Source organism: Neopelma chrysocephalum, unplaced genomic scaffold (assembly GCF_003984885.1).
Source record: "Neopelma chrysocephalum unplaced genomic scaffold, ASM398488v2 Primary Assembly neopelma1_43, whole genome shotgun sequence".
NCBI lineage: Eukaryota > Metazoa > Chordata > Aves > Passeriformes > Pipridae > Neopelma > Neopelma chrysocephalum.
In genome coordinates, this window is record NW_020897702.1 from 18,206,472 (window position 1) to 18,231,353 (window position 24,882).

Below are 24,882 nucleotides of genomic sequence, written 5' to 3' on the forward strand. Positions count from 1 at the left end.
GCAGACACCCTTCTCCCACTGCCCCATTCTCACCTTCCCTCCCCATGCCTGTTTGGTACTGTTCAGTTCCTCCCTGAAGAGCCACCTTCAGCCATCCACCTCTTGCTTCAGGAACTTCAGCTGCCTTGCCAGATCCCAACTCCAGGCTACAGAAATCACTGTCCTCTCATAGCTCACCTCTGGAGCAAAGAAGAAAATTAAGCTTAAAATTCAGCAAGTCTGGCCCAGCTCTGGCTCTTCCCAGTTCCCCTCATCTCATCAGTCTTTGGGTCCCTCTGTACATGAGGTTGGGTGACACGCAACATCCCAAGGCAGCTTAAATCTCTTTCTGCAACAGTTTTGGGCAATTTAATGCAGTGCATGGCAAATACGTGATGCTGATAAAGCCAATTTGCAAAGATGCAACGTCTGGCTTTACTAAGAAGCCAATCATTGGCATCATACTCAGTTTCATTAAGAACAGGACTAAAATATAAGAAAACTCTACAGAGTATGACCCTGAGACCACCTTGCCCTGAATCTCCCTTCAGAAACTGGACACTAGTAAGAAATTAGGAAAAGAGTAAAAGACTTGAGGAAATATTTTGTGCTGTCTTCCTGGGATATTCTCTTCAATTTCAGTAACTGGCATTTCGGGGATTTCTTGAATCACAGTAAACACGTTCATTGCATTTAGGTCTTTGCAGGACAAGAAAAGGGCCCCTTAGCTCATCTGTACTTTTTCACAGCAAACATTTATCTACTGAGTGATTTTCAGCTTTTGGTCTCTTTTTATGTGCCTATATTTCAGTTGCTCCAAGGCAAAGTTTCACCTGAATAATAGTGTAGATTTCTGAGGTACATTTTTAATCCACCTCGTGTTATAGTATAATATAACTTGAAAATGCTAGCACGCATTGTCACAAATCTTTCTAAATCCAACAAATGTAATAATTTTTGGAAAAAAACACCCAAAATGAGCATAAATAGCAATGCATATTTGTAAAGATACATACATATGGAAAGATGAAAACAGAATATAAGATTGTATTACTTAAATACAAAATTCCTGGCCATGGGTTCCTTGCTTGTTCTCATCAATTTCCGTATCAATATTTCCCAGAACAATTCCCAGCCTACACTTTCAAATTATCGCTTCATATCCAGTGCCTTCTATCCCAGGCTAACAAAATCACTGCTATAAAACTTCTCCTTTTACAGCCAAGATGGGAAACCCTCTATTAGATTATCCGTTCCCTCCCTTGTAAAATAAAGAGGAAAACACCATTCCAGGAAATAAAAATGTTTAAAAATATCAACCAAAGGCAACGCCTGCATGCGCTGTTGTTCTTCCCCTTTGAGTCAATAATAAAGAGGAAGGAAAGAAAAAACACAGATAAAATAAATGCAAGGAGGAGATGTGGATGCAGCATGTTTATCTCACTTAAGGAGGGAAAGCTGTAAAATGCCATCCATTGCATACGGACACCCCAACACTGCCTTAGTGTTTACAAACACTTCAAGCAAACCAAACAGGGAGTTTCATTGTCCCCACTGCACTCATGTCACCCTCTCCCCAGCTCTGCGATTCCAGGGAGAGCCCTGCCAGAGGACACACAGTGCCAGTTACACAAGAGAAGCGCAGAAGCAAATATGCAGCAGAGGGGGGGAAAAAAATTAAAAATATCAGCTCAGCTGCACACTCTCTTCCTACTCTCAGAACAGCCTCCAAGTGGGCTTTGGGGTGGATCAACTTTAAAGGGCACTGAGAAACGCTGACAGATTTGAGGCCAGCATACATTTCCCTGCCACCACTGCAAAATGGGATATCTGGGGTCCACCAGCAACTGCAGGAGTAATGTAGTAATAAAAGGGGGTAAAACCTTCTGATGTTACGTACTAACAAAAAAATATCCAGTATATTACTCTACTATCTTAGCATTGTTCAAGTAAAGATCTGAACTGCACCTCACAAACAGCAAGGAACAGGGAAAAAAACAAAAAGGCACACTAAAATGAAGCTCTGCTGGACCACAGAGTTTTTACAAAGTTTAAAATACAAGCATTTCTTGTATATATAATAAAAATGAAAAAGGTCAGAGTAGCAGTTTGGAAGTTGAAATATACCATCAGGCTGTCCAATCGACAATTTTTAAGACACAAACTCATTATGTGACTTGGAAAAGAAATCTAGACCAATTGCAAACAGCTAGGATTGAGAGAGCCAGTTGGATTCAAATCTCCCCCATTTCCCTGAAAGAGGGGAGGCATAAAGGTGTCAAAACACCGAAGCCACACGACAGCACACACCAGCGCCCCCAAAACCATCCTAAAATGTACCCCGTACTTATTTTATCCCCAAGAGCCCCGGGTCTCTCAGACTTAGCAGGGCTTAGCGATAGCAATTCAAAATCCATCTGATTTTCCGCTGTTATCCAGCGCAGGAGACAAACAAGACGGCTCCCCGCCGGTGCCTCCGGTTCGGGACCGCGCAGCTTCGGGGTGCCCGGAGCATTCCGGAGTTGCGGGAGTTTCCCGGGGGCTGCCACCGGGCCCGAAAGGCAGCGGGGGTCACTCATCTCCCATGGATGACCCTATTTAGGGGGCTAGGGGTCTTTCCCCTTCCTTCTTCCCCGTTCCTCCTTTTCCAGCAGAGCCAGGGACAGACAGCGCAGCCCCGCTCGGCAGCGCTGCTCCCCGCTGGGGAACACACAGTGCGGGGAAGCGCAGAGGGAGACAGAGGCCTGGCGGGGAGGGGGTAAAAGGAGAAGGAAAAACACACACAAAAAAGAAAAGAGGAGCGCAGAACTAACCTGGTTTGGGATTTTTCCTCCCTATCCACAAACATGAAACGAGGTGGGAGCCAGGAGCCGGTCACCGGCGATGGCAGAAGCGGCAGCCCGGGGCCGCCCCGCGGCGGGGATAGCTGGGCTGGGCGCGCTGCAGTCCCCGCACTCCCGTGGTAGGTGCTGACCCCGGGGATGGGCGCACGGCAGCCCGCTCCCTCTGGGATAGGTGCTAGCCACCCACCCGGCGCAGGGCAGCTCTCCGGGATGGGCGCAGCGGGCTTAGGCGCAAGGCAGTTCCGCTCGGGAATGGGTGCTCGCTCCCCGAGCAGCGCAGCCCCTTGGGATGGTGCCGAGCCACCCTCGGGCCAGGATCCCCGGGACAGGAGCAGCGGGGCTCGGCTCAAATCAGCCCTCTCCGGGGATAAGGGCAGGGCCACCCACGGTGCTGTGCAGGGCAGCCCCCCCCCGGGCGGTGCAAGGGCAGAGCAGCGCACCCCGGGCGGTGCAGGAGTAAGAGCAGGGCGGCCCCAATCGGGAATGTAGCGGGAGCGGGTCCTCCCCGCCGTGTCCAGCGGAGGCGGCACCGGCGGAGCACAATGAGCGGCGGCGCGCGGCGCGCCCCCGCGGCCCCGCTGGGCAATGACATCACCCCAGAGCCCGCCGGGGCGGGGCCACCGGCCGCCATGCCGCCTAACCATTGGCTGGTGCCCTCGGAGCGCAGGGACTTTCGGGGCCTGTAGTTTCTCTGGAGGAACCATAGCACGGTCACATAAATAGCGGGGACTCGATTTCCCGGCAGGCCCCGCGCCGCGCGGCCGCGGTGGGGAGCGGGAGGGGTGGGGAAGGAGGTTGTGGCGGCCGCCATGTTGATGGCGTGGAACGCTTTTGGCTCGGGAGGAGCGGCCAGGGAGCCGGGTTAAGATGTCGGAAAAGGGCGGAGGGTGGGAGCTAGGTCTTGGTTTGAGAGACAAGCAAGAGCTTGTGTGCGAGGGGGTGAGGAAGAAGGGGAGGCTGAGGAGTGGCTGGAGGGGCGCGGTGGTGGGCCCTGAAGGACATGGCTGGGTGTCTCTCCGTGCCCGCCGGTTCTGGGTGGGGCGGTGCCTCTCCATGGCGGGAGAGGGTAGGGGTTAGGGGGTCTGTCCCAGGACTCGGCGGGGTCTGTACGCCCTGATAGCGGGCCCTGTGCCAGGCGGGCTGCGGTGGGTGTGCGGCGGGAGTGGGCGGGGGTCGCGGTGAGGCTGCTGCGGGTCACGGCCGGGGGGGGGGTGGGGGGGGGGGGGGGGGAGTCTGCTCTGTGTGGCGCAGGAGCCGGGGCGACTGCGGTGGCTTTCGGGGCTGTGCCCCTTGAGCTGTCCGGGGAGAGGGGTCCGTGCGGGGCTGACCAGCCGTGGGACCAAGTACGGGCTGAGGCTTAAAGAGTAGCGCTGGCCTTGGTGGGGGAGGCCGTCAAAAGGGAACAGGCTGGGTCATGCCCTTGTGGCATACCAGGTGACAGGCTGCGTTTGCTGTTTTGAGGCTTTTTTTCAGGGTTGTAGCTTCTGTCTGATAATTGCACTAGTGGTGGGTGGTTGTCACAAACATAGGGCTTAGTGTAACCAGCAGGAGGAGCTTTGTTTCCTCCTAGAGGCAGCTGCCCTCAGTATGTCTGGAAAAGGGTAGGATTAGATTAGATATAAGGAAGACATTTTTTATTTCAAGGATGGTGATGCATAGAAACAGACTGCCTGGAGAAGTTGTGGCTGCCTCATCCCAAGGCCAGGCTGGATGGGGCTCTGAGCAACCTGGCCTAGTGGAAGGTGCCCCTGCCCACAGCAGGGGGGTTGCAATTAGGTGGTCTTTAAGGTCCCTTCCAACCCAAACCTATGACTCTGTGTCCATAGAGTCGTAAATCAGCCTTGAAGAAGCTGAGAGAATGGATGATATGGTGTAAGGCATCTCAGCAGTTCACCTAACTTGCTTGCCCACTATCTTAGCTGTGCTTGCTGTCTAGTGTTGGCGTGGCTTAGCCAGATGACTAGGTGCTGTCTTAGTTTCAGCATACCCTCTGGCTGGCATCTAGGAGCTAGGCTAGAATTTTGACCAGCGGGTTTTAGACTTTATTGTACTGAATGTCATCCCTGCTTTTGCTAGGCTTTTGTGTTGGGGGTTGGGAAATGATCTGCTCACCAAAAGAGAGAGTAATCAAAGCTCTCTTAGGCTTAAGGGGACTGGAGTTCCCTGAAACGATGTATAGAAGACCTTTAATGTAAACTCGAAGGGAGGATGCTCAAGGTATTGCATGGCTTGTGAAATAATACCCTTTCTAGCTACAGGTGGTTCCTGTGAAATAAAGCACTTTATTATCTCAAGAAGGTACTCAATTGAAAGGAGTTGTGAAGAGTTTTACAGGCTTGCTTGATGTGTTAGCTAAAGTCCAGTAGTGGTACAGCTCAGGACAAATGGGGCTGTGGGGTTTATTTCATACTTTGGCTCCTTTTGGAGGTAAGTAGGATGTATTTGCTCAGGATATTGCCTCACAATAACTACACAAATAGTGTGTTCGTCCCAGGAGACACTCAAGGGGGGGAGGGAGGATGTCGTGAGATATTCTGTGATGCATTTGTTTCACCTGAATATTGCAGCCTTTCAAAATCAGCTGGTATTACAGCAATGTGTGCCATTCTTCTCTGGCTTTATATGCAGCTCTATCCAGCTAAAGAATCAGAACCAGTTGCTTGCCATCCTGTAAAAAGTCCAGTGTCCTGTAAGTGCTTCTCCTCGTGTCCAAGTTGTCCCATTTTGCCATATTCATGAGTAAAGAAAAAGAGAGGGTGGAACGCTCTGTGGCTGCTGTACCTTTCATTATTAGTTCCATACATCTGAAGAATTCTGGATTACAAGTACAGCCCTTTTTATTTCTTTTCTACTTCTTTTTCTTCTATTTGCGGATACCTTTAGATTAGGTGAACTGTGGGTGAAATAAAGGGGCAGTGGCATGATGACTTCACAGTTACAACAGTTGTCCACAGTAGACTTTAGCCCTATGCTTTTATCTGCGCAGCTGGTACCTGGTGCTGATGGTAAGTATTGCAGTGGAATTCTAGGGTAGGCTAGATTGTCTTTTCTATAACTGGCAGCAGAAGCGTATGTGAAATCTGCATCCAGGATGATCTGCTGGTCTAATGACAGTATGTTTTGTTACTTAAACTGGTTTAGAAACAATTGGTTTTACCTGCAGTGGTTTCCCTCTCTCCCTCCCCATCCCACTGGAGTCAGTGCTGCTGCTCTGAGGAGATTGCAGTGCACCTCACTTTGCAGATAGTTTTTCTTCATTGTTTTTACCATTGTTTATACCTTATTTCTTTATCTGTAGATGCCCTGATGTCTCAGCAGGGAATTGCTATATGATATCAAAATGTAGGAAAAAGGAAATGACTTCAGAATCTACCCAAGTGAATGCCTGATACAAGAGACAAGTAAAACAGTTTTCTCTGTGTGTGTAGTTCACTTCAATCAGTTTGGGGGTGTCTGCTACTTGTTAGTGTATGGATTTTACTCATTGATGACAACTTGTTAGAACTGTTAATGACAAAACCTGTTTTCTGTGTGTCAAACTCTGATAGTATGTCCACCTGAAAGCGCTAATGCACAAGTCTCTCCTGACCGAACAGAGATCTTGCTTCTTGCAAGATCCACAAGAAGCTTACAGTCCTATTGCAGAAATAAGCATTTTCTTGGCGTTTCATATGAAAATATACAAGATGGTGATAGAATTGAAAGCCTGCCTTCGGCTTTTCTCAAACACAAGGGTATGTTCTACTTTAATGCTGTTAGTGGAAACTTACTCTGGTGTGTGTCTGGTCCTCAGCCTATGAAGCTGATATGTTTGTCTGTACTTGAACTACTATGCTGACATCCTACACTGCAAAAACTATGGATTTTCTTTGCTACTGAAGTGATTTTTGTCACTGTGGACTCAGGTAAGCAACCACCCAGTTTCCTGAAGACCTAGAGAAAGAGTTGGAAGATCCTGCAGGAGGTGTGAGGAAGATGAGGATAAGTAGGAATGTGTGATGACTTAAAGAAGAAATTGCTTAATCAAAGTTTAATTTAAGTTCATATGTAGAAACCTGTCTTTGTGTCTCAGCTTTCATTCTGACAAGTTTCCTCTAAATGAAAACATCAAGGATTTGGATGCTCTAAATTGAGCAGTCACTGGATGCTGTACTAAGCCAGCTCTGCAGTCCGCATGAGATACACAGATTTCGAGATGAAGTGTACAAATAGATTATTACATAATTTTTAAGGTGTCCGGTGTTATAATGCCACAGTGTCAACATCCATGGCAGCGCAGCACAGAGAACTGGCAGGGTGTTGGGGTTGTCTTGGTTCTTGCAAACTCACTGTCAGGCCTAACATAATTCCTGGTATGCACATTAGCATTAGTGGAGTATAGTTTGTAAGGATGATTGATACCTTACAAGAGTACGTCTGTACTACTCTTGGAATGTGAGTTTTGTTTTAAAATCCGATTTTCTCAACTATCCCAACTATAAAACTTGGTTGTCTACAGTCCCAACTGCTTATTTCAAAGCCTCTGGTGGAAGGGTGTTAACTCTTGCACATCAAAGTTTCTGCTCAGATGATGGAGGATGAAGAAGCTGCAATGAAGTTTGGTTGGTTGCAATTGTCTTCCATGGAGCTGTTTCCCAAAAAGTTACTGGAGCTGCAAAGTGAAAGGTGAGAGGGTGAATTTAGCTGGGTAGAATAGGTAAGTATTTCTATATCATGTTACTATTTCCAAGTATATTAATTATAGCACAGAAGAATACGTTGTGTTGTCTTGGTTCTTTGACAGGGAGAGGTTGGAAAAACAGGAAAGAGTGGAAGGCTTCTGTACCTTTTTTAAATGTTTTTAATGAAATTGTGGGGAGGAAGCTGTTAAACCAGTATCTGGAAGAGCCTAGTATTCTTGCATAGCAAAAGGAGTCGGTAAAGCTGCTCTGGAAATAATTCTAGTGACTAATTATGAAGTGTAACCTTTTTTTGTGTGTGTGTCTTTCAGCACAAGAAGAGTGCTCTAAGAGCAGTCAAGAACCTTTTCAGTTAGCATGAACATGTTCTTCAACCAAAACATGGCAGCAGTTCAGTAGCAGTTACACAACAGGAAAGGGTGTGCGGGCTACTGTGAGTCCCTGGGTTCATAAGATGTGGTATCTGAAAGAACTCACTAGAGAGAAGAATGTGGTTTTTTCCACAGCTTCTATCTTGAGTTGAAAAGAAAGCTAATAGTGAAACAGGAAATTGATTTTATTGTAGATACTGGAGATGGTCATTACAATATGCAGGACTTCAAAGTGTTAGGACACTGAAAAACTGGAGGTAGTTTGAGTACAAGAGACTCCAGGGCTCCAGTTGTGGGAAGTTCCGTCTTCGGAAGGCACACTAACAGTGGGGAAAACTTGCTAAACACATGGAGACTCAAAACGTTCTGTGGCTGTCTCTTAGCTACACATGGATATATCTCTTAAGGTGGGATGGTGTGACATGACCACTGAAGACCATAGGGCTGTAAGCAGACCACATTTCTCTTATCAGCATGTGTGCCACTACCCAGTTCAGAAGCACTCCAAAAGCTTCAGGTTTTGTCACATAATAGTATTTCCTGGAACAATAGCTTTTCTTGGTCCACCTCACTCCTGCAAAGCCAGCTGGCTCATGGCAGCACTGTGGTGAAGATACGCCTTCCACACCCATGAGTTGCTGAAGTCTTGCACAGAAAATGACTCAGACAGGCTCCAGAGCTGAGCATAAATCTTTTGGCTCACACTGTTGTAGCTTTAAGATACATGAGTGCTTCCATGTGGAACAAGAAACACTTGGGCTGCGTGTTTAGATGTACTTTGTGTGTGCACTGCCCTCTCCAGCACAAAGCTTGATCAAACCCTGTATTGCATAAAGCAGGTGGAGGTATCATGCTGAGATTGTGCTTGGGGTGGACCTCATTCAGTTGCCACTGATCATGGAAAAGTCTGTTTTTGTTGTGTAGGGGTAAACCTGAGTTGGTAACCAATACTGCTCAGCTGATGTGTGCGTCTGTGCCAGAAGAGCAGTTCATGAGCTGACAAATCTTTGACCATGGTACTAGCTGTTAATCCTTTCAAAATAATAAAAAGGAGGGGGGGGTGAGAGGCAGCAGAGGATTTTTTTAAGGGTCACATAAGTTCTACTGAAATTAAAAGCTCACTAAAAATATCTTTGTGGAAAGAATACATTTTAGGAAATGATGATTCCTGTGATGAGAGCGATGTGAGCCTTTAGTTATGGCAAGCCTCCAATGCTGTTCCTTGTCCCTGTTTTTGTGATGTGTGGGTAAAAAAGTGTTGGACACAGAGTGAAAGCCATAACCAGAGGTTAAAATTTAATTTTAGCAACCATAGTTTTAAGTCAAATGATGCACCATTGTTTATGTTCTTAGAAAATCCTGCAACTAAATTGATAGGCTGGAGTCTCTGATTATACATGCAAGTGTTCTCGGGTTCTCCAGCTATTTGGGTGCAGTGGTGCAGAATTTTATGTTGCTTCCTGTATGATTCAGCTTAAAATACTAGCTTGGGCAAGTGAGTACCTAAACAACAGTATTGCAGTCAGAACACTCCTTAGTGCACACAAACCATTTCCTTTGGGTAAGTAATGCTGTGCTGTGAAAAAGCACACAACTTCTGAGACAGCAGCATTTGATAGTGTCTATACCAGAATTCCCTAGGTTTGCTCTTTTCCTTGGTCTCTTTACCCAAACTTTTAGCTTTTCTGTACATTATCACTACTTGACTCTTTTCTACCACCTCATTCTTTTGGGGGTTATTTTTGCTATTTCTTTTGCAAGTGCCTCTTCCTGAAAAACTGGCTACCACAGTGAGTATCACAGTTCCTGGGCAAGTTTCCGCTCACATGGTTTCACTTGCTCTATTTTGTTATTTACATGCAGTGTCCTAAGGATATAATTTAGTGGACTGCTAATCTTCACATCTTGGCTTGCAGTCTGCATAGGTCAGGTTTGCACAAGCCTCCTGCTTCATGAATTCAATGGCTGCTCTTTCAGTCTTTGGTTTCCTGATGCACAATTTTATGGGAAAAAAAAAGTGTTGCACTGCTCTTGCAGCAATTTAGGGACTGGCACGCTAGGGTTGGTCACTTTACCTGCTGAGTTGTGTGACACAGAATTGCTGCTGAACCTTGTTCTGCATGCACAAGACCTAGGGCTTGCAAGGTGAGAAGGATATGTTCTTTAATAGGTTGTGACATGCTGCAGGACAGGAGAGGTTTTTCTAAACCAGCATAGGGGTGTGAAGCTGATGACTTAAGCTACCTTGCTCAAGGCAGTCATACCCTCAGGTTCTGGTTTCATGCATATCAGCCCTTTTTTTTCCAGTAGGGCCTCTTTGGGCATGCTTTCCCAGGAGGTGTATTACTTGAGCTCTTGAAAAATACAGTTGCATGATGCAGAGGCTGTGGTGGTGTTGCTAGAGTAAGGAGTTGGTGTTACCTTCTGCGCCTTGCCTTCCCATACTGCAGTACGCTGTTCCCTTTCATGCCAGTGCAACTACCTGGAGCAGCACAGTGAGCTGCTGGGGTGTTCACACACAGTCCCTGTGTATGCTTTTGTGTGGGTCATGGTAGAAGTGGAGGAGGTTTGCAGTACTGCAGCTTTTTAAAACCTGAATCGGGTTTGTGAGCTGGTTTAGAGCATTTGCAACACAGCACAAAAACCAGGTGGCCAGGTGTATGGCAGAAGCCAGATGTCCTTGGGCTTGTTGTTGAAGCCTCTTCTCATTAAATTGTGCATCTAAGGATGCATTTTAGTTTGTGGGGGAGAAGCAGGAGGATTTCCCTTGTACACATGGGCGCTTTTATTGACTGTGTTTCTGTGTTAGGTCTCGTGACACAGCCTTTTTGTGGTTTTGCTGCATGTAACCTGACCAGGCAACAGCAGCTCAAGAAACCCTGCTGTCTGTAAGCAGGACTAGTGATAGCTCAATGTAGTCGACACAAATCCCAGCGTGAACAGAGAGCTGGAGTAAGATGTGGAACAGTTTTAAGTTTGGGGGGTTTTTTTCTTACCAAGAGTACCAATATGTTTTCCCCTTATGGAACTAATTCTTACATTCGGGGAGTTGTATGTTACCCCTGCACACATAGCCAAATATAATTTTATATTTAATGGCAGAGTAGGTCTGCAGAAGAGAGAATTCGGTATTAAAATGTTCCATGTGTAATAGGTGAAAAGCTAATCCCAGTTTCCTCCTGCTACCAATGAAATTGGCTGCTCTGCTGTAAACTCTTACTCTGCTGATATGATTTACTGCTCCATTGTGATAATGGTGAATGTTGCTCTCTGGTGAGAACAATGTGGTGGCAGCTGTTTCAGAGTGATGAGCAGCGGCTTCGCTGTACATGCTCTGCTTTAGCCGATGTCAGCTAAAACAGCAGTTGCATCCCCTAAGAGTTAGATTGTTGCTGTTGTTAACCTTTGTAGAGAAACATGTGAAATACAGGCAGGTGCAATCCTCAGGTGAATTGGCAAGAGGGTGTTGCACAGCCAGGTGAGTACTGTGTCTCACCAGGGATGAATGGCAGGGATGAGCTTTACTAGCTCATATCACTGAGGTCCATTTGGCCTCTTTCAAATTCCTGCCCACTGAAAGCTCCTCTGACCTCCAGGGTGGATTGTGACTGGAGAAACTGCTGTCCCAGTGCTGCATCCTGGAAAAAAGGAGGTGATGAAATGGAGTTTTAGTAGGCCCAATGAAAATACATGGATTTTCTTTTCATTATAAATAATATATTTATACAGTAATTTATAAGTATTTTTGTAGTGTAAATACATTTATAAATACATATCTGGAAATATGTGCATATATGTATATAAAAGGTATATATTTAAATACACTTGTATACATTATTTTATAATAATTTGTAATTTAACACTTCATAAGATACAGATGAGTCAGTTGGGAGAATCATGGAAAAGTAGAGTAGCTTTGTCTTGCTGACAGACTCCTGGGATAGAGAAGCTGTTCCCTCTTGAGCACAAATCAAACATGAATGTCTGGTCCCCAACAAATACAGTTTGTGTTAATTATTTTATGAAAAATGTCCAATCACGTCTGTCTTTTAAGCTCTCATCCTTGAGAAGGTTATTTGGTATTGGATTAACCTTGTCATGAGTATTGAGGCATGTGACATGCTTCGCCATGGAACCAGGTATGTGTGGGGTCTCTCACAAGTTTCTGTCAACACTTGAGTGCTGTGGCTCTCTAGGATGGATAACATTGCTGCCATTCATTCTGAGTGGCATTGCAGCTTCATTTACATGGGTTTGATGGTATCTCAGGTATCCCAGCCCTTTGCTATAGGCAGTTCTCTATTATCTGAAGGTAAGTTTAGGTACAAATCACGTCAGCCAAGATGCTGGGTTTGGAAGATACTGGGTTTGGAAGATGCCTGCTTCATTCTGTGATATGAGTACCACTCTTGGGTACTGTCAGTGTACCAGTTGTATTCCTCCCAAAGGAAATGTGCGCCCTGAACTTTCCCTCTGCTATGGTAGTACTTTATGTGTGCAGTTTCCAGGTAACGTTCACGTCTGTGCAATGCAAAGGGATGGCTACTCCAGTCTTCCTTGAATTTACTGCTCTGCAGTCAGTGACAGCAGGAAAAGCAAAGCATTATTTTGTTCACGTCCACCATTGACAAATGGCATTTGGTTTTTGTCATCATTTTGTTTCTATCTAGGTGTGTGCCGGCACACAGGTTTTCCATGCTTCCATTTTTTTTTCTTTTTCTATCTCCTTGTCACCTACATGTAGTACATCACACTCAGCGTTTAGTGTGTGAGAAGCCCTAGGATAATTATCATTTTGAAGGTGGTGGTTCTGCAGAATTCCAGCTATTGCATCCCATTATTATTAAGAAGAAAAAAAACTTGGAGGAAAGAGCCCTGCTTTCCTCTTGAATCTTGGGGTGGTGGGGGGAGGGAGAGGGAACAGATTAATAACACTTAAAAAGTAGACAAAAAGTGCTTTTCATGTGCTGAGTTTCATATTTTTAACCTTTGCATTTTAAAATTTCAAAGTAGCACTTTCCATTTCCTAAACTGATGACACCTGAGGAAAAACAGATCTCTACAGCCAATTGCCTCAAATACTGCAAAGACACAAGTGACATTTTGCAAATGCCCTGTAAGTGCAGACCCAGTGTATTGCTGGGAACCAACCTGTCACAGCTAAAATGCAATAATGCAAAAAGCCATCAGCAGGCTGAGCAAACCCAGCCCTTCTTACATGTTACTTCTACAGTGTTCTGTCTAAAAACTATTATCCCTCAGAAAACTAGCTGACACATTTTAACGAGGAGAATCAAAGTGCCTCTGTAGGGTTCCCCTAATTTTAATACATTCATAATCATAGAAAGATTATATTGGAAGCCATCTGTAGATAAATGTAACTTCCTGAGACAGGTTAAACTACTGAGCCATTTTCATATAGCCCATTTGTGACATCATCGGATATGTTCACATTTCTGAGGCCAAAATAAAAGGTGGCTTTGTGTTATTTATTTAGAAGACACTAAAAATCATAAAAGGAGCCCTGATTTTAGATAAAGTGAGTGCATGCAAGTGGTTACACAAGTCAGTTTTCAGGCAGGGTTTGTAGTTTCTTAGCTCACCAGTTTTATCTACAGAGCAGCAAAGAGAACGCGGATTGTGTTAGCAATCTTCTCCCCTGTGGCAGACGCTCGTAGGCCATAGCTGTAAGCTGGAACTTGGGCTGGATGCAGCTGTGAGGGGAGTGAGGGAATGGCAGAACCCATAACACTAATGGGCACAGAGACGGCGTCCCTCGGCCTTCTATCTCCCCAGCTCCCCACCAGTCAGATCACACCTCTGAAGTCTTCAGTGTAGCCAAATAATACGTGGTGCTGCAAAATGCACGTCAGAGATGTTGATCTCTGCTGGCTCTGACACTGGAGAGGCAGCTGTAGCTGCTGGCCCGCTGTGCTGGTGAGTCTCCGCCAGCAGAGGGTGGCTTTAAGACCGTTTATGTATTGCTTTAATGTTTAAACACAGTATAGGCTGAATATTGAGCATGATGACCTTACTGCTTCCTTTATTTCCTAATACTTCATCTTTAATAATTGTAAGAAGAATCTAGAAAAGATTTTTCTCATTTTTTCTGTTGTGTTTGTTTGTTTGTTTGTTTGTTTGTTTCCTTCCTCTGGCGTCATTCTTCCAGATAAGAATAACCAAAAATAACTAAATTTAGGAAGACAGGTTTGAAATAATGTTGGTGATGATTTAGAACTACTTTAGCCTAGGACCAAAGTACTTGAAATAAATAATTGAATAAGTTTTCGGTTTTCTAGCATTTATTAGGGATTGAAATATAAACCACTAACAGTGAATGGAAGTCATCTCGCTGAACTTCAGACACCCAGCAGGTGCCTGGTCTCAGTGTGGGCTTTCCTTGCACTCTGCAGAGAGAACTGCACACATATCAAGATTGATTTCAACACCTCTTATCCTAATTCAAGAGTCTTAAGTTTACAGAACACAAGCTAGCAGAAGCCTGATCCCAAACAGTATTTGTGCCTGTATTATTATCACGTGGAGTCACACTATGTGCGACAGTTAATGACTAGGTAGTTAATTATGGGAGTAACTTATGTAGGAGTGGGCTCAATTCTTGCGCCTGTGTTGCAGGGAGGCAAATTTGTCTCTTGAGATGTCTTTTCCTTTCTGTTGACTACAGAGGGAGCAGAGGTTAGAATAGCTCAACATTAGACATCTGACCTACACATCTAGCTGAGGTACATCTCACCTGCTGTGCCTGCAGGCTGCTGCTACTACCATTGGGTAATACTCTGCCTCATCTTTGAAGGTCTGTAGACACTTAATAGATTTTATGGATCTGATTTCACATCCAAGGGAATAAAGTGTGACAGTTAAAGCCATGTAATTAGTAGATAGTCATTAATTTTTCTGAAATCAGTGGAATTCCCCATGGGACCAATTGCACATGTATAAGTTGTTAATAAGTTGTTAAGTCCTCATCTGCAGGGATTAAGCTTTATGAACCTGTTTCCAAAGTCACATGCAAGAAGTGTGATGTATTTAAAGACAGAGAAATGCCTCAACAATTATTAAGGGATTAGAGGAAAAGGTTCAGGAGGATAAGAGAAGGTTATTGCAAACACAAGGGTGTATGCATGACACCATCATACTCTGTGGCTCTTCCAGAAGTTTCCAGTCTACAACAGACTGTAGAGAGCCTTTTGCAGGATTTAATGTGCCCAGTACTTGTGCTCTGCTTAAGGTTAATAACATGGAAAATCTTGTGATTCCTTGCTGTAATGACCTGTTTGTATACAGATAGGCTTTCAACTTATGGAAATGACCCATGATTTATGAAATAGCCTCTTCCTGTTTGCAACGATGCAGTGTAATATTGAGTCATCTCTAACCTTTTACCCTTCCCTGTACAAGCTCTTTGTTGTTTGTGACCTGGCCCTTGAGATTTGGATTGATGATACCAGACAGCAGTTTTTACTTGAAGTAGTCCCAGTTTCACCAGCTTTGGATGCATTATTGCACTTTCCTAGGAAAAAGGTTTGATCCACATCACTGCTGATTTGAATTATAACAAATTGCTAAAAAATTAGCTGTGTGTAGTTTGGGTTGAAATAATGAATTCTTGATTTTAGGGATTAATTGCATTTCCTATATGCACCTAATTCTCCTTCCATAGAGTAATGAGTCCAGGGGCCAAGAAGTTCTGGATTCAGATGGAAAGTACATACTGCAGTGCTCCACCAGATTATATTTCCCTGTCTTTTGGAGAGAGCCCCTAATGCCAGTGAAATCTCAGCAGTATGACACCTGACCCTTCAAGGGATGAAATAGAGTAAGTGAAAACATAAGATCTTTCATCAGGTTTGCACAGTTGGGTATTTTATCCTTTCTCTACAGCATATAGCAGGGGCTTAGGTAAAGCAGGCTGGATGGTCCTTCTAATTCACGGGGGGTTAGTTTAGTTTGACTCTGAAAACACAATATCTTGGCTGAAGAGCTGCATTTCTGGTGGCTGTGCAGTGTGCTGGGTGTCCTGCCAAATAGCTGGGGACTGCGGCGCTATGTTGTTAATTCCTTTCTGCCAGTGAGACATTCCTGTTCATCTGTTGGACAGTGTCATAAGTCACTTATTGGTCTTGCCTGTCGCTGGACATAGCTGATACGGTGTGAACTCAGGTATAGTGTGTATGCGAGTAGCCATCGTGCCTTCCTAGAACCAACTTAATTTAGCTATTATCCTGTAAAGAAAGAGGAAAGAAGGTTGAATAAGCCAAATTACATTGGTGGGGTAAAAGAGCCAACACTTTTCCAGATTTGAAATGCAATGACTTTAGATATTGACAACTGACAGTTGCTTCATCAAGGCACAGAATTTTTCAAAGTATTTGACAAGGAAAATACAGATGCAACATGATGAATTTTCTTGTGGAACATTTTAATGGATATGCTCAGCTTTCCCAGTGGGATCTTACTTTCTTAGAGCAGAGATTAGTCACCAGTTACTTGATTTGTCTAAACTTTCTGCCAAAATCAACAAGGAAGGAATTGACAGGATGGACTTTAGAAACAAGGACATTGTGACATGTTTGAAGAGAACGCATGCTTAGAGGAGGGTCTACTTCTGTTTCAAAAAGCAGCTTCTTATCAGCAAAACAACCTCTACTCTTTCCTGTATGTGTCTTGTCTCTTCCTTGCAGCAATGCTGAGAAGATGTTTCATCTTGTGGGAAGCCAAGGGAAAGCGATTTACTAAAGGCAGAACGACTTTGCACATGCTATTGCAACTCCAGTCATTCGATTGAATTCAGCTAAGACAAGCACTAAAACCAGCTCTGACTGTAAGGATTTGAAGTCTTAGCAGTTACTACAGGGTCTGTTCTTCTACTGAATCAACACATCCTGCAGCTTCTATGACAAAGGGAAGAAGTACATACTGGTACAGCAGCACAGGAAAATACTACCCTGCTCTGTGGTCATGGGTGACATAGGGAAAGACATGTCAGTCTCCCAAGGCAAGTCAATAGTGCAAAACTTCAGTCGTTGAAAAATGCCATTTTTTAATACACAAAAATCAAACTTTGCAGCGGAGATGTGGGGCAGTGCACAGAGCAGTTGTATCTTTCAGAAATCTAACTGAACACAAGTAGCCAGGAGTCCAAGTACTAACTTAAACCAGCAATGATACCACTTCTCTCTCCGTTCTTCTCCTCACTCTTCCCTGAAACACTACAACCAAAACTGACAGCACACCACATCTTCCCAAGCCTCAATATTCACTCACACATAGAGGAGAACATGGGAGGCTTTTTAAAATCCCTGTGACAACTGGTACTAGAAAACTGTTTAACTACTAGTGGAATGTCCTCTCATAAAATGCCAAACAGTCTTGTGTTTTTCAGGTCAAAAGCTAACAAGATGAACTGTGAGCTCTTATTAGTTTTCTGTTCGTCCACAGTAAAAATATGGAGTGCTTTAAAAATGTGGAGAACATGACAGTGATTGACAACAAAAGAAGGCATATAAGGAGATACTGTGCTGAAGAAATTTTAATTATTTTAATTATTTTTGTAAAACAAAATTCATACTGATAGAGGTTCTTGCATTTGCAGTGTCAGCCAGGAGCCAGAGCTGTTTTCTCAACCAAGACCCTTACACGCTCTGCCTTACACCCTTATGAAAGAACACCTAATTTGGTAAAATCCCAGAGTGACTTTAAGGAGAGAGAGCCTAAGAAATTAAACAGCTGCTTGAACCACTTATGTTTTAACTTTTTCTCAGTGAAAGCATGTCTTAATTTTAGTGTATCCAGTGCATGTGTGAAGCTGTTTCCATCATTTTTATTATTGGAGTTCATATGAGTTTTATAACAGCTGGTAGCTGATATCTGATCTGACATAAAGTAACAATGACACAGAGAGCGGTAGTTGTAATCACATTAAATGTGTCAATAAGAAATTAGCAAAATTTTAAAGAAATTTTAACTGACAGCATGAGTGAAAGCTGATCTAGACCTTGGGTAGTGGGTTATGGTCTGATACTAAGGGCCCTAATATTGGATTTATTGTATCATTAAGCCATGGTCAGAGAGGAGGAGAGTGAACTGTCTTTTACAGTTTTTAAAAACAAAAGCACCCTGACACTGCTACATTCCTCAGTGAAAAAGCCAGTGCTATTTGAAAATTGCTGTTGGAGATGATTCAACCATCATCTGTCTACATGTTAAATCTTCAAAATACTCTGTGTAACTGCACAGAGATGGCAAAGAAAAACATAAAACATGTACTAACGTGGAGATTAAAGATATCACACAACCATTTGTTTAACTGCATTTGTTGAACTGAGCGTGGGTACAGTTCTTGTCTGCTTGGATCATCTAGCTGGCCAAAGACCAAAATATACACTTAATATTCCACAGTCACCTATGCCCAGTAATGACAGAGTCCTCCAGTGACATGTTAACTGTGTCAATGAAATATTAGCTAAATAGTAGCTGGGTTTTTCAGATTATAAGAAAACTAGACCTTCATTACATTCCAAGATAAGCTTAAAAAAAATTACTTTTTTCATTATGTGATCCGGTTATCTGCTGTGGTAACTTGGTGACCAGATAATCTGAATCTGCTAATTTATTGATTTAACTGAAAATGGAGCCTAAATCATATAAAATATAGGTCATTGCTTTGTTTTTAATCGGTCTGGTGAAATTTTAAGCAAATTAGGCAAATGTGCTTTGTGAGATTCATGCCTGTGCATTCACCCTTCTTATGCAACCCACACATGGGACACAAGATGTATTTACTTCATCAGACCACAACCTGGGTCACAATCTGTGAGGGCATACAGCTCTGGGGTGGAATCACCAGCCTCTTGCATCCATCTCCAAAGTGACTGCCTACACCCTGTACATTACACAGGCTCTAGCATCCCCAATAAAGTGACCACAATAGATACTTATCTTCCAATACTGAGAATGTAGCTGTTTATAGATTACAAATATGCTTATGGGCTATGGATTTGTAAGCATGCCTTCATTTACCTGCATAAGTCAACACAAGACATAAAGTTGCCAAATATATTCACCTCTAATGAACATCTACCTAGATACACAGCAGATTTGAAACAGGACAAAAGGAAGCAATTACAGAGCATCCAACCAACTGCTGCAGGGCAAAGCAGCTGCAGCCATAGAGCCTCCTGCAACTTGCAGGGGTAGTACCTGCTCTCTTCATGTTTACTATCTATTGTGTCCCCTGGAACGAGAGAAGCATTTGAAAGAAAGAACCTGCCCTGCAAGGAGTTAATTTAGAAACTTTCTGTTCTGCCTAACTTGAAGTGTTCTCTATAGTTGGGGGGGGGTTTTTTGGTGTTTTTTTGTTTGTTTTAAGTATTCCTTTATGTTTAACAAAAGCTGATTTCTAAAGTTAAGAGCTTTGTGTTTTGCAACAATTGTTTTGAGGGAAAACTGGAAGTAAGTCCACTTCAAAGATCTGCTGACTCAGCTGTTAATATAAATGTTTATTACTTCTGAAATGAGGATGTGCCTGCCTTTAGGTGTCTTGCAGGATTATAATGTGAATTCCTTAGTTAATTACTGAAGATGCTGTTCCCCTGCCCTATGCTCAGTGCACTGATTTGCACGCTTAGAAGACAAAAGCAAATTGCAGAACACAGAGATTTGAACGTAAACCCATTGCTAAACTTTGGCCTGGCAGCATCAAGTTGTTCTTCTGATCATTCACATTTACAGAAGGTGAGTACAGAGGTAAGGAGCAATAAATGGGCAAGGCAAAGGAGGACTCTAAAGCACCTCAGCAGAGCTAACCTGTTGGGCTAATTAGTCAGTGTGATTTTCACCCTTTTAAATGCTTGTATCGTTGCACAATTTGCAGCATGGAGCCCTTTCTAACAGGTGCAGAGCTTCAACAAAGCATATTTGCTGCTCCTCTACCTGTTCATGAGCTAGTGCATGCATTTTGCAGTGTTTCACATAATGTGGGTGAAACAAATAGGTACCTTTATACTTCCTTATTCCTGTGATGGAAGCAGCAAGGGGGAAAAGGCAAAAGAAGAAGCCAGAATTTCTGCTATCAGGAAGAAAATGCAGATAGAGCGAATCTAAAAAGATTTTATTTGAGCAACCTATTAATGTGCCTGCTTGCTTCTGAGTTCTGCTGCAGCTTACCAGCTCATCAATACATATATATTCTGCTTATCTGCTGTATTTACTTGGTGACTGGTTAATTTAAACCTGCAAATTTATTGACTTAACCGAAATTGCAGCCTAAATCATATAAAATACAAAGGATACATATATATATTTGGATTATCATGGGTCAGTTTTATTATGGGGCTAGATTCTCTCTCCTTTCACAGCATTGAATTTCTCAGCATTAGACACAGAAATACATGACTTTTACTCTTTGTCTATGTATGTTTAAAAGTATGTCAAGATACCCAAACATGGTATTGTCATATATAAAGCCAGCTCAAAGCAAGAACTGGCTGTGACCAGGCCAGTAACATGTCCCAATTCTATCTCACTTGGCACATCTCCAAATTCTGATTCTCACAGTATATCCCAACATACCAGCTGCTCCCAGTGTAAAGAGAACAGTTTATTAGTTCATTATGGATTGTTTATGATCGACAATACTTACTGTATGTACATTTTGAACTAACACAGTGCTGCAAGCAGACAGGGATATTGGGCAGCTATATGTTCCTATACCATGCAGATAAACTGTAGTTGGAGCTATTTTCCCACTAGCAACTCAGGCAAATGGATTGTAAAAGCACTTGGGTATTAGCCTAGGACTTTTATGATGGTTGTGGAAAAGAACATTCTGAATACTTCTGTAATCATTCCCATTTAGGTCAGCCAGTGAGTTGTTTTACTGTAGTGTTTATGGAGTCCTCAAAAAGATTGAACTTAGTTTGGCATTTACTGAGGGAAAGGCAAGGGCTTTAGGCACCACCAGTATGGAAGAAGTCATCATGCTCATATCACTTTGTCTTGCAGCTTGGGGAACAGGCTGTCAGGCACAGATCTGCTGTAGGGCACCTCTTTCAAGGCCGCATTCTCTGTCCCTTCCATGTCCCCCACACCAGCGTGCCACTATTGTACTGATGTGATTGATGAGCAGGGTCTACTCAGACTATCGATGAAAGAAGTGCTGATTCATGAGGACCTTGTGCAGGACCCCTTGGGCAGGGTCTGCAGGGGTGCCATGGCTTTACGTGGCCCTTCACACCCACCCTCAGCCACTTCCCACCTCCTCAAAACTTTTGCAGCACAGCCAAGAGAGCTTTTCTCTTCAGTATACTGAAGTAATTACTATAACAAAAATAGGATTTTTTTCCAGGAACAGTAGGTAAAGGCACATATATGCAACTGTGAAGCCTTGGAGATCTTCTGGAGATGGATGCAGGCAGGGCATTCCAGCTTGGAAGTCCCCAAGAGCAGCATAACAAGTATAATCATTATGTCCTTCTACTTATTCTGGCCTTGTATAAGATGAAGCTGTGTGTCATACTTAATATTAAATGGACTGAAAAGGTCACTTGGTTTCTCTTTAATTCTTTTAATCTTCTTATAAGATACAAAATAGGCTTAAGTCAAAAACTGTTCCTTAATGTAAAGGGTTGAGGGGGGTTGTTGCTCACTTGGCGTTTTGTGATGATGACAGCTGTCCCTTAGAAAGATTGGGTTTGCCAAGCACTGATACTACTCCCCTGAGCAGGTTTATGCCTCCTTGCTCAATATCCATAAAGATTTCTAGGAGACAATAACAATCATAGCAGTAGGAAGAGTCAGAATGTAGTTAAACCTCCCAGCCCACACACAGTAACAGGAAAATCCTGTTTAAAGAATCAGGGAATAGCCTATTCTGGATAACAAGGGGTAATGTGCTGATAATGCTGCAGCCTTCCCACCCTCTATGTGGTTACTCCAGCAGCAGAGTCCAGCCCACTGAGGTTTGACATTTTTTTATATTATTTCATATAGGACAGCTGTACAGGGTGGGATAAGGAGAGAAGGGTTTCTTGAAAGTGCTTCTGTAGTTGAGGTAGCAACAATGTTATTTAATGAACATACAAACTCAGGTCACTGCAAGAATAATTTGTTTTCTGATCCGTGCCTGGGCTTTCTTGTCCAGGCTGAAACCTAGAGAGGGAAGAGATGTGTTGGTAGGGAGATGCATAGCAGTGCAACCCACCCAGCATGGGAGTGGGAAAAGAGAGGGTGTCTGTTTTGCCTCCTACTCAGGGTCCCATGAGTGTTAGTGTTGCTGGAACCACAGCTGTGTTAAGTGAGAGTTAAAACACCATCCTGAGACCGGATTTGCTCTTCTCAAGAGAAATGCTGGAAACCTTTTGCAATACAATACACACAGAAAGATTTTTCACCACAGTACTAAACTGTTGTTGAGCTAGTAGTGTAAGCTGAACCCCAAAATTTGACACTTTCAGGCAATGAGAGGAGATTTTTAGCCAAGAATCACAATATTTCTTCCCAGAAAAATGCCCCAAGGAGCAGTAACCAAACTCAATTCGCAAGCTTCCTTCTAATCTAAACTAAGAGCTAGAAAGAAAGACACACCTTATCTACTGATTTGGGGGAAAACTACTTTACACCTCACTACCAAACCATGCATTTTCTGATGGACAGGGTTCTTCTGATGAAAGAGAATCTGAGCTTTGCTTTTCATTAAAAACAAACAAACAAAAAAGGAAACAAACAAACAAAACAAACAAAAAAAGAAAAACCCCAAACACATGTATATTTCTTAAAATACCTTGTATATTTTTTCCAACATTTCAATTTCTTTGTGGTGTTTTTATTCCCCAGGATAGGTAACAAAGACATTAGCAATTGGCAACATCAATTTATCTGAAAAAAATCTTATCAAACCAATAGAAATCATTGTACGGGTAAGCAGATTCTTGAAGAGGAAAAAAGCACTGAAAATGTCTATTTCAGTAGGGCTTTTGTCTCACATAACAGTCCCATAACCCAAGCAGCTGCAACTTCTACAGGGGTGCAAAACTGGTTGTGTAACTCTCCTCAGAAAATATTTATCAGTGATTCACTATCAGAACAGAGCGATGTGCACCTGCAGGCACCCATCTCAGGTCTGCTTCCATAAAGATATCAGGGAACTGCTCTTCTTCAGAGCTTGTTGTTTATATTCCCTTTCCCCCCCTCCCCAATTGATTTTTACAGTGGTAGTGCAAAGATCAGATGTTTCTCTGTTAGTCAGGTTTGCACGCACTGTGAGCCTGCAGTGGTGCAGGCTATAAATTCATTATGTAAATTGATTCCAGCAATTCTAGTGGATTCATTTAAGGTGTGTTACTTTAATATCATCAATAAGAAGTAGGATTTGAAGGGTTTTGTCTTTGTAACTAACAAATTAAAGGCCAGTCATCTTCAGTTCCTTCACTTTGGAGCAGATAAAAAGTTATTTGTAAGCATTTGGAAAACAACAAGGAAATGAGTAGCAGCTACCATGGATGCACCAGGTAGAAATTATATCTGGTAGAAATCGCAATCAAATTTCTTTCTATGATAGGCTAACAAGACTCATAAGCAAAAAGCTGTAGATATAATTAGATATGTGGACTTCAGTGAAATTTTTGTCTTGTGGTGCATTTTCATAAACAAACTAGCTAAAACCCCTACAGGGTCAGTACAAATCTGGTTTCATATATTTTCACCAAGAAAGGTGGCTACATGTTTTTATCCTAGTATTTTTCAAAGTTTTTCTAACAATGCACATGGTGAAATAGAAAATACATGTGTGGAATTTGCTGATAGTGCAAAACTGGGAAGATTCAAAATAAACTTGACAAGCAGAGCAACATTTTAAGGACTGAAATGCAATGGAGAGCAGCACAAAGTCATGAATACAGGCTGAGAAAGAGCTGGCGAGCAGTTGGTTTTCCTAAAAAGATCAGAACACACCTTGCATCACCTGTCATGCTTTGCAGCTGTTGTCTGTGGCAGAAATATCAGTTGCATGGATATGCCTGGTTTAGGTCTTTACTCTGACGTGGATCCATTTGCTGTCATTGTTTGGAGTGGAAACCACAACCAGAAGTCTAGAGCTTTCCAGTCTCTTTATAGTTTATTCCACAGAACTGGCAGGCTAGAAGTATTTCTAAAAAGGGACCTAGGAAAAGTAGATACATTCTCCCACACCAACTTCAAAACATTTAGGAAGTGGATGCAATGCACAGAAGCATCAAAAACCCCAGAATGTCCTGCAGCCATAGACAGCTGTGATGAGAAAAGGAAAGGCAGGAGGGGCTGTTAATTCAGGCAGCAGCTCTCAGCACAATGATCTGGCATCTACAATCTCCAACACATGCAGGTGACCACTAAAAAAAGACACGACATGTTGTTGTGGTTCAGCCCCAGATGGCAACTAAGCCCCACGCAGCCGCTCTCTTACGTTTCTACCCCAGTGGTAATCCGGAGGGTAAAAGTGAGAAAACTCGTGGGTTGGAATACAGACAGTTTAATAGGTAAAGTAAAAGCTGTGCAGGCAAGCAAATCAAAACAAAGAATTCATTCCCCACTTCCCATGAGCAGGCAGGTGTTCAGCCATTCCCAGGAGAGCAGGGCTCTATCATGCGTAATGGTGACTTGGGAAGACAAATGCCGTCACTCCAAACATCCCCTCCTTCCTTTCTTCTTCTCCCAGCTCCATATGCTGAGCATGACATCATATGATCTGGAATATCCCCTGGGACAGCTGGGGTCAGGTGTCCTGCCTGTGTCCCCTCCCTGTGCACCCCCAGCCCACTTGCTGGTAGGGTGGAGTGAGGAGCAGGAAAGGCCTTGACTCTGCGTAAGCACTACTCAGCAGTAAGGAAACCATGCCTGTGTTACCAGCACTGTTTCCAGTACAAATCCAAAACACGGTCCCATACCAGCCACTTTGAAGAAAATTAACTCTACCCCTGCCCAAACCAGCACACATGTAAGTGCTAAAGGACTTTT

At 43.4% G+C, this 24,882-nt stretch overlaps 1 protein-coding gene and 2 long non-coding RNA genes across 5 annotated transcripts in view; 2 read left to right on the forward strand and 1 right to left on the reverse strand.

Annotated features, from left to right (window-relative positions):
- Positions 1-3,285, reverse strand: part of RAB30 (RAB30, member RAS oncogene family) — a 48,242-nt gene extending 44,957 nt beyond the window's left edge. For 2 of the 3 annotated variants that reach the window (XM_027677485.1, XM_027677484.1), the window contains exons 1-2: positions 2,793-3,285; positions 34-179 (exon numbers count right to left, since the gene is read on the reverse strand). The gene's annotated coding sequence lies outside the window, so the exon portion shown is untranslated. The remainder of the gene's footprint in view (positions 1-33; positions 180-2,792) is intronic. The other variant, XM_027677487.1, reaches the window with a different exon arrangement.
- Positions 3,286-4,044: 759 nt separating this feature from the next.
- On the forward strand, positions 4,045-9,229 carry LOC113964809. Its single transcript, XR_003533290.1, has 2 exons — positions 4,045-5,827; positions 6,121-9,229. It is a non-coding gene; the product is annotated as an uncharacterized LOC113964809 (long non-coding RNA).
- A 6,487-nt stretch (positions 9,230-15,716) lies between these two features.
- Positions 15,717-21,455, forward strand: LOC113964810. Its single transcript, XR_003533291.1, has 3 exons — positions 15,717-17,569; positions 19,428-19,626; positions 21,239-21,455. It is a non-coding gene; the product is annotated as an uncharacterized LOC113964810 (long non-coding RNA).
- Positions 21,456-24,882: the final 3,427 nt, after the last annotated feature.